The 7,500-nt window shown below is 63.3% G+C and overlaps 1 protein-coding gene and 1 long non-coding RNA gene across 6 annotated transcripts in view; one reads left to right on the forward strand and one right to left on the reverse strand.

Annotated features, from left to right (window-relative positions):
* Positions 1-7,500, reverse strand: part of TMEM51 (transmembrane protein 51) — a 165,335-nt gene that overhangs the window by 36,580 nt on the left and 121,255 nt on the right. The window lies entirely within an intron of this gene.
* LOC146042650 (uncharacterized) overlaps positions 1-7,500 on the forward strand; it is an 8,999-nt gene that overhangs the window by 951 nt on the left and 548 nt on the right. The window contains exons 2-5 of the long non-coding RNA XR_014463960.1: positions 597-699; positions 3,270-3,375; positions 5,106-5,211; positions 6,391-7,500. The exon at positions 6,391-7,500 is cut by the window's right edge and continues 548 nt beyond it. This is a non-coding gene — a long non-coding RNA (uncharacterized LOC146042650). The remainder of the gene's footprint in view (positions 1-596; positions 700-3,269; positions 3,376-5,105; positions 5,212-6,390) is intronic.

Below are 7,500 nucleotides of genomic sequence, written 5' to 3' on the forward strand. Positions count from 1 at the left end.
GTCCCCCCCTTGTGTACGCTCTCCACCCCCCCAGCGCACCCGTGTGTACACTGTTCCTCCCCCAGTGCCCCCATGTGTATGCTGCCCCCCCCGCAGTGCACCCGTGTGTGCTCTGCCCCCCCCAGTGCCCCTGTGTGTATGCTGTTCCCCCCTAGTGCCCCCGTGTGTACGCTGTCCCCCCTAGTGCCCCCATGTGTTGTGCTGCCCCCCCAGTGCCCCCGTGTGTGCACTGTCCCCCTAGTGCCCCGTGTGTACGCTGCCCACCCAGTGCTTCCGTGTGTACAGTGCCTGCGTGTGTACGCTGTCCACCCCCCAGTGCCCCTGTGTGTACGCTCTCGCCCCCAGTTCCCCCTGTGTGTGCGCTGTACCCCCAGTGCCCCTTGTGTGTGTGCTGTACCCTTGCAGTGCCCCTGTGTGTACGTTGTTTCCCCCCCCCCAGTGCCCCCGTGAATATGCGGTCCCACCCCCAGTGCCCCCGTGTGTATGCTATGCCCCCCGTGTATATACTGTGCCCCCATCCATGTGTACGCTGTGCCCCCCTCTGTATGTACGCTGTGCCCTTTAATATTACTATTATTATTATATTTCCTGCCCAGACGCTGACCACCCCATGGTACCACCGGGACTGAGGCGCTTCCTTGAGTTGCCTCCGCCATTGGGAAGGCAGAAAGAAGCCATCAGAGGAGCAGCTGCACCCAGGTAAATCCGTCCCCCCACTGTCCCTGCGTGCATTCTGTCCCCCACCCCACTGTCCCTGCGTGTACCCTGTCCCCCACCCCACTGTCCCTGCGTGTACCCTGTCCCTCACCCCACTGTCCCTGCATGTACTCTGTCCCCCACCCCACTGTCCCTGTGTGTACCCTGCCCCCCCCAATGTCCCAGTGTGTACCCAGTGTCCCCGTGTGTACGCTGTCCCCCAAGTGCCCCCGTGTGTACGCTGCCCCCCCGCAGTGCCCCATGTGTACGCTGCCCCCCCAGTGCCCCTGTGTGTACACTGCCCCCCCAGTGCCCCTGTGTGTACGCTGTCCCACCCCAGTGCCCCTGTGTGTACGCTGTCCCACCTCAGTGCCCCCGTGTGTATGCAGCCCCCCCAGATCCCCTGTGTGTTCGCTGTCCTCCCCAGTGCCCCCGTGTGTTTCCCCCCCCAGTGCCACCATTTGTGTATGCTGTTCCTTCCCAGTGTGTACGCTGTCCCCCCCAGTGTGTACGCTGTCCCCCCCAGTGCCCCCGTGTGTGCTCTGCCCCCCCAGTGCCTGTGTGTACCCTATCCCCCACCCCACTGTCCCTGCGTGTACCCTGTCCCCCACCCCACTGTCCCTGTGTGTACCCTGTCCCCCACCTTACTGTCCCCGTGTGTACCCAGTGCCCCCGTGTGTACGCTGCCCCCCCCAGTGCCCTGTGTGTGCGCTGCACCCCCCCAGTGCCCCCGTGTGTGTTCTGTCCCCCCCAGTGCCCCGTGTGTGTTCTGTCCCCCCAGTGCCCCCGTGTGTGTTCTGTGCCCCCGTGTGTGTTCTGTCCCCCCCAGTGCCCCCGTGTGTGCTCTGTCCCCCCGCAGTGCGCTGCCCTCCCCAGTGCCCCCGTTGTGTACGCTGTCGCCCCCAGTGCCCCGTGTGTGCTCTGTCCCCCGCAGTGCGCTGCCCTCCACAGTGCCCCCATTGTGTACGCTGTCCCCCCCAGTGCCCCCGTGTGTAAAGTGCCTACGTGTGTACGCTCTCCCACCCAGTGCCCCCCGTGTGCCCTGTACCCCCCCAGTGCCACCGTGTTTGCTGTACCCCCGCAGTGCCCCCGTGTGTACGCTGCACCCCCCCAGTGCCACCATGTTTACACTGTTTCCCCCCCCCCAGTGCCCCTGTGTGTACGCTGTGCCCCCCTCCGTGTGTACGCTGTGCCCCCCTCCGTGTGTACGCTGTGCCCCCTCCGTGTGTACGCTGTGCACCCCCTCCGTGTGTACGCTGTGCCTCCCCCCTCCGTGTACGCTGTGCACCCCCTCCGTGTGTACGCTGTGCACCCCCTCCGTGTGTACGCTGTGCCTCCCCCCGTGTGTACGCTGTGCCTCCCCCCCGTGTGTACGCTGTGCCCCCCCCTCCGTGTGTACGCTGTGCCTCCTTCCTCCGTGTGTACGCTGTGCCTCCCCCCTCCGTTGTTGTACGCTGTGCCTCCTTCCCTCCGTGTGTACGCTGTGCCTCCCCCTCCGTGTGTATGCTGTGCTTCCCCCCTGCGTGTGTACGCTGTGCCTCCCCCCTCCGTGTGTACGGTGTGCCTCCCCCCGTCCGTGTGTACGCTGTGCCTCCCCCCCTCCGTGTGTACGCTGTGCCTCCCCCCTCCGTGTGTACGCTGTGCCTCCCCCCCTCCGTTTGTACGCTGTGCCTCCCCCCTCCGTGTGTACGCTGTGCCTCCCCCCCTCCGTGTGTACGCTGTGCCTCCCCCCTCCGTGTGTACGCTGTGCCTCCCCCCTCCGTGTGTACGCTGTGCCTCCCCCCCTCCGTGTGTACGCTGTGCCTCCCCCCTCCGTGTGTACGCTGTGCCTCCCCCCTCCGTGTGTACGCTGTGCCTCCCCCCTCCGTGTGTACGCTGTGCCTCCCCCCTCCGTGTGTACGCTGTGCCTCCCCCCTCCGTGTGTGCGCTGTGCCTCCCCCCTCCGTGTGTGCGCTGTGCCTCCCCCCTCCGTGTGTGCGCTGTGCCTCCCCCCTCCGTGTGTGCGCTGTGCCTCCCCCCTCCGTGTGTACGCTGTGCCTCCCCCCTCCGTGTGTACGCTGTGCCTCCCCCCTCCGTGTGTACGCTGTGCCTCCCCCCTCCGTGTGTACGCTGTGCCTCCCCCCTCCGTGTGTACGCTGTGCCTCCCCCTCCGTGTGTACGCTGTGCCCCCCCTCCGTGTGTACGCTGTGCCCCCCTCCGTGTGTGCACTGTGCCCCCCCCCCTCCGTGTGTACGCTGTGCCCCCCCTCCATGTGTACGCTGTGCCCCCCTCCGTGTGTACGCTGTGCCACCCCCCTCCGTGTGTATGCTGTGCCCCCCACTCCGTGTGTACGCTGTGCCTCCCCCCTCCGTGTGTACGCTGTGCCTCCCCCCTCCGTGTGTACGCTGTGCCTCCCCCCTCCGTGTGTACGCTGTGCCCCCCGTGTGTATGCTGTGCCGCCCCCCCTCTGTGTGTACGCTGTGCCCCCCCCCTCCGTGTGTACGCTGTGCCCCCCCACCGTGTGTACGCTGTGCCCCCCCCCCCCTCCGTGTGTACGCTGTGCCCTTTAATATATTATTATATTTCCTGCCCAGACGCTGACAGCCTGCGGACCAGATTCAGGCGCTTCCTTCAGTTTCCTCTGCCACCGGGAAGGCAGAAAGAAGCCACAGGGGCCATCAGAGGAGCAGCTGCACCCAGGTAAATCCATCCCTCCACTGTCCCTGCATGTACCCTGTCCCCCACCCCACTGTCCATGTGTGTACCCTGTCCCCCACCCCACTGTCCCTGTGTGTACCCTGTCCCCCACCCCATTGTCCCTGTCTGTACCCAGTGCCCCCGTGTGTACGCTGCCCCCCCAGTGCCCCGTGTGTACGCTGCCCCCCCCAGTGCCCCGTGCGTGCGCTGCACCCCCCCAGTGCCCCCATGTGCGTGCTTTCCCCCCAGTACCCCATGTGTGCTCTGTTCCCCCCAGTACCCCATGTGTGCTCTGTTCCCCCCACAGTGCCCACGTGTGTGCTCTGTCCCCCCCAGTGCATGTGTGTACCCTGTCCCCCACCCCACTGTCCCTGTGTGTACCGTCCCCCACCCCACTGTCCCTGTGTGTACCCTGTCCCCCACCCCACTGTCCCTGTGTGTACCCTGTCCCCCACCACACTGTCCCTGTGTGTACCCTGTTCCCCACTCCACTGTCCCTGTGTGTACCCTGTCCCCCACCCCACTGTCCCTGTGTGTACCATGTCCCCCACCCCACTGTCCCTGTGTGTACCATGTCCCCCACCCCACTGTCCCCGTGTGTACCCAGTGTCCCCTTGTGTACGCTGCCCCCCCAGTGCCCAGTGTGTGCGCTGATCCCCCCCAGTGCGTGCTGTCCCCCCAGTACCCCCGTGTGTGCTCTGTCCCCCCCCCAGTGCCCCCGTGTGTGTTCTGTTCCCCCCCAGTGCCCCCGTGTGTGTTTTGTCCCCCCAGTGCCCCGTATGTGTTCTGTCCCCCCCAGTGCCCCCGTATGTGTTCTGTCCCCCCCCAGTGCCCCCGTATGTGTTCTGCCCCCCCAGTGCCCCGTGTGTGTTCTGCCCCCCCCAGTACCCCCGTGTGTGCTCTATCCTCCAGCAGTACGCTGCCCCCCCCAGTGCCCCCGTGTGTGCGCTGATCCCCCCCAGTGCCCCCGTGTGCGTGCTGTCCCCCAGTACCCCCGTGTGTGCTCTGTCCCCCCCAGTGCCCCCGTGTGTGTTCTGTTCCCCACCAGTGCCCCCGTGTGTGTTTTGTCCCCCCAGTGCCCCGTATGTGTTCTGTCCCCCCCAGTGCCCCCCGTATGTGTTCTGCCCCCCCAGTGCCCCATGTGTGTTCTGCCCCCCCAGTACCCCCGTGTGTGCTCTGTCCTCCAGCAGTACGCTGCCCCCCCAGTGCCCCGTGTGTGCTCTGCCCCCCCAGTGCCCCCGTGTGTACGCTGCCCCCCCCAGTGCTTCCGTGTGTAAAGTGCCCGCGTGTGTACGCTCTTTCCCCCCGTGCCCCTGTGTGTACGCTCTCCCCCCAGCGCCCCCCGTGTGTGCGATGTGCCCCCACGTGTTTGCTCTACCCACGCAGTGCCCCCATGTGTACGTTGCCTAGCCCAGTGCCCCCGTGTGTGTACGCTGCTCCCCCCCAGTGCCCCGTGTGTACACTGTCCCCCCCAGTGCCCACATGTGTACGCTGTTCCCCCCCCAGTGCCCCCCGTGTGTACGCTGTGCCTCCCCCCTCCGTGTGTACGCTGTGCCCCCCCGTGTGTACGCTGTGCCCCCCGTGTGTACACTGTGCCCCCCCTCTGTGTGTACGCTGTGCCCCCCCCCCTCCGTGTGTACGCTGTGCCCCCCCCCCCTCCATGTGTACGCTGTGCCCCCCCCCCTTCGTGTGTACGCTGTGCCCTTTAATATATTATTATATTTCCTGCCCAGACGCTGACAGCCTGCGGACCAGATTCAGGCACTTCCTTCAGTTTCCTCTGCCACCGGGAAGGCAGAAAGAAGCCACAGGGGCCATCAGAGGAGCAGCTGCACCCAGGTAAATCCATCCCTCCACTGTCCCTGCATGTACCCTGTCCCCCACCCCACTGTCCATGTGTGTACCCTGTCCCCCACCCCACTGTCCCTGCTTGTACCCTGTCCCCCACCCCATTGTCCCTGTGTGTACCCAGTGCCCCAGTGTGTAGGCTGCCCCCCCAGTGACCCATGTGTACGCTGCCCCCCCAGTGCCCGGTGCATGCGCTGCACCCCCCAGTGCCCCCATGTGCGTGCTTTTCCCCCCCCCCCAGTACCCCATGTGTGCTCTGTTCCCCCCACAGTGCCCACGTGTGTGCTCTGTCCCCCCCAGTGCCTGTGTGTACCCTGTCCCCCACCAAACTGTCCCTGTGTGTACCGTCCCCCACCCCACTGTCCCTGTGTGTACCCTGTCCCCCACCCCACTGTCCCTGTGTGTACCCTGTTCCCCACTCCACTGTCCCTGTGTGTACCCTGTCCCCCACCCCACTGTCCCTGCGTGTACCCTGTCCCCCACCCCATTGTCCCTGTGTGTACCCAGTGCCCCCGTGTGTACGCTGCCCCCCCCCCCAGTGCCCTGTGCGTGCGCTGCACCCCCCAGTGCCCCCATGTGCGTGCTTCCCCCCCCCAGTACCCCATGTGTGCTCTGTTCCCCCCACAGTGCCCACGTGTGTGCTCTGTCCCCCCCAGTGCCTGTGTGTACCCTGTTCCCCACTCCACTGTCCCTGTGTGTACCCTTTCCCCCACCCCACTGTCCCTGTGTGTACCCTGTCCCCCACCCCACTGTCCCTGTGTGTACCATGTCCCCCACCCCACTGTCCCTGTGTGTACCATGTCCCCCACCCCACTGTCCCCGTGTGTACCCAGTGTCCCCTTGTGTACGCTGCCCCCCCAGTGCCCAGTGTGTGCACTGATCCCCCCCAGTGCCCCCGTGTGCGTGCTGTCCCCCCAGTACCCCCGTGTGTGCTCTGTCTCCCCCCAGTGCCCCCGTGTGTTCACGTTTATAGTGGGGGGGGGGTGGCGTGGGGGTGCATTTAACATTGTAAGCACCCATTAGGGTGCTTATACGATTTTTCATCGCATAGGGGGTCAAAATCGCATTGCATGCCATCGGGTACATGGCATGCGATGCGTTCATCGCACGATGCTGAAATCGGGCGCCGCCAAAATGCACAAGTACCCATTTTTGTTTTTCTTTTGCCAGGTTCCCCATGACTACTGCAGGAAAGAAGAGGACCAAATGTACACCGGTTTAGACCCGTGAGTATAATTTCCTTCCACAGGTCCCCTATGGATTGCTTCAGACCAGGACCCCAGGATACCGGACCAGGACCGAGGGCTACCTACATGCTCAAGATAGGTAAGTATCAGTATGTATGGGCTCCATGTGTATTAAAGTTTTATTTTTCTTATGTGTCAGTGTGCTTTTATTTAACTATTGGTTTTGTTGTGGAACTAAGAGCTAAGAGTTCCAGCAAGCCCATTAATGGGCCGCATGCTGGGACTTGTGGTTCTCCAAGTCCCAGTATGCAGTGCATTCTTGCTGGGACTCATAGTTCCACAGCAGAACCCAATGGTTTTGTCTATCTTTTACAAAAATATCAGCCAGGATGCCGGACCAGGACCACAGGACACCGGACCAGGACCGAGGGCTACCTACGGGCTCAAGATAGGTAAGTATCAGTATGAATGGGCTCCATGTGTATTAAAATTTTATTTTTCTTATGTGTCAGTGTGCTTTTATTTAACTATTGGTTTTGTTGTGGAACTAAGAGTTCCAGCAAGCCCATTAATGGGCCGCATGCTCGGACTTGTGGTTCTCCAAGTCCCAGTATGCAGTCCAGGCTTGCAGGGACTCATAGTTCCACAGCAAAACCCAATGGTTTAGTCTATTTCTTTACACTTTATCAGCCCGGTACCCACAGCCCAGGGGTACCGGGGACAGCACCAGGCTTCAGCCTGGCCAGGTATGTCCTGGAGGGGGGGACCCCTTTATTGGGGGGGTCCCCACTTCCCCAGGACCCCTGGCCAGGCTGACCGGTCAGAGGGATGAATGCTTTGGCCGGGGGGACTTGTATAAAAAGTCTCCCCCTGGCTGTGGCATTACCCTACTGGCTGGTTGGGCCTGGGGCTTGTTCTTAAAATACAGGGGACCCCTATTCATTTTGTCCCCCGTATTTTGGGAACCTGACCTGGCCCTGGAGCCTGGGGCTGGTTTTAAAAAATACAGCGGAGCTCTGTGCAAATTGTTCCGATTTTTTTTAGAACCAGCCCTGACTCTTTGAGTCTCGTGCTGGTTACGGCTGTGGGGGGA

The sequence above is a fragment of the Crinia signifera genome, chromosome 19 (genome assembly GCF_055691185.1).
Source record: "Crinia signifera chromosome 19, ASM5569118v1, whole genome shotgun sequence".
Classification (NCBI taxonomy): Eukaryota; Metazoa; Chordata; class Amphibia; order Anura; family Myobatrachidae; genus Crinia; species Crinia signifera.